At 42.4% G+C, this 1,475-nt stretch overlaps 1 non-coding gene across 1 annotated transcript; it reads left to right on the top strand.

Moving 5' to 3' along the window:
* The first annotated feature begins 1,154 nt into the window (after window positions 1-1,154).
* LOC127740167 (small nucleolar RNA R71) lies at window positions 1,155-1,262 on the top strand. The gene has a single exon (XR_008000848.1). It is a non-coding gene; the product is annotated as a small nucleolar RNA R71 (small nucleolar RNA).
* Window positions 1,263-1,475: the final 213 nt, after the last annotated feature.

The raw sequence follows: 1,475 nt of genomic DNA, 5'->3' as shown, positions 1-1,475 counted from the left end.
AACTTTCCAGGGTCCTATCTCTTTTGAGGTAATCTCTGCCTAGTCAAGTCATCCAGTTCTTTGGTGAGCAAAGGGGGTTCATCCTCCCAAGTATTATTACCAAATAACTTGTCATTTAGCTTCATGATTGCTCCAAGGTATTTAGCAACTTGCCCTTCAGTGACATACTCATCCTCTTCAGAGGAAGAATACTCATCAGAGCTCATGAATGGCAGAAGTAAGTCCAATGGAATCTCTATGGTCTCATTTTGAGCCTCAGATTCCCATGGTTCCTCATTGGGGAACTCATTGGAGGCCAGTGGACGTCCAGTGAGGCCTTCCTCAGTGGGTGGACGTCTATTGAGGTCTTCCTCAGTGGCGTTCACTGCCTCTTTCTCCTCTCCAAATTCGGCCATGTTGATGGCCTTGCACTCTCCTTTTGGATTCTCTTTTGTATTGCTTGGAAGAGTACTCGGAGGGAGTTCAGTAACTTTCTTACTCAGCTGACCCACTTGTGCCTCCAAGTTTCTAATGGAGGACCTTGTTTCAGTCATGAAACTTTGAGTGGTTTTGATTAGATCAGAGACCATGGTTGCTAAGTCAGAGTGGCTCTGCTTAGGATTCTCTGTCTGTTGCTGAGAAGATGATGGAAAAGGCTTGCCATTGCTGAACCTGTTTCTTCCACCATTATTGTTGTTGAAACCTTGTTGAGGTTTCTGTTGATCCTTCCATGAGAGATTTGGATGATTTCTCCATGAAGGATTATAGGTGTTTCCATAGGGTTCTCCCATGTAATTCACCTCTTCCATTGAAGGGTTCTCAGGATTATAAGCTTCTTCTTCAGATGAAGCATCCTTAGTACTGCCTGGTGCAGCTTGAATTCCAGACAGACTTTGAGAAATCATATTGACTTGCTGAGTCAATATTTTGTTCTGAGCCAATATGGCATTCATAGTATCAATCTCAAGAACTCCTTTCTTCTGATTCGTCCCATTTTTCACAAGATTCCTTTCAGAAGTGTACATGAATTGGTTATTTGCAACCATTTCAACAAGTTCTTGAGCTTCTGCAGGCGTCTTCTTCAGATGAAGAGATCCTTCAGCAGAGCTGTCCAATGACATCTTGGACAGTTCAGAAAGACCATCATAGAAGATACCTATGATGCTCCATTCAGAAAGCATGTCAGAAGGACATTTTCTGATCAATTGTTTGTATCTTTCCCAAGCTTCATAGAGGGATTCACCTTCCTTCTGTCTGAAGGTTTAGACTTCCACTCTAAGCTTACTCAATTTTTGAGGTGGAAAAAACTTTGCCAAGAAGGCATTGACTAGCTTTTCCCAAGAGTTTAGGCTTTCTTTAGGTTGTGAGTCCAACCATATCCTAGCTCTGTCTCTTACAGCAAAAGGGAATAGCATAAGTTTGTAGACCTCAGGGTCAACCCCATTGGTCTTGACAGTATCACAGATTTACAAGAATTCAGCTAAAAACTGATGAGG

This window comes from Arachis duranensis, chromosome 6 (assembly GCF_000817695.3).
Source record: "Arachis duranensis cultivar V14167 chromosome 6, aradu.V14167.gnm2.J7QH, whole genome shotgun sequence".
NCBI lineage: Eukaryota > Viridiplantae > Streptophyta > Magnoliopsida > Fabales > Fabaceae > Arachis > Arachis duranensis.
This window is presented reverse-complemented; position numbering and strand designations above follow the sequence as displayed.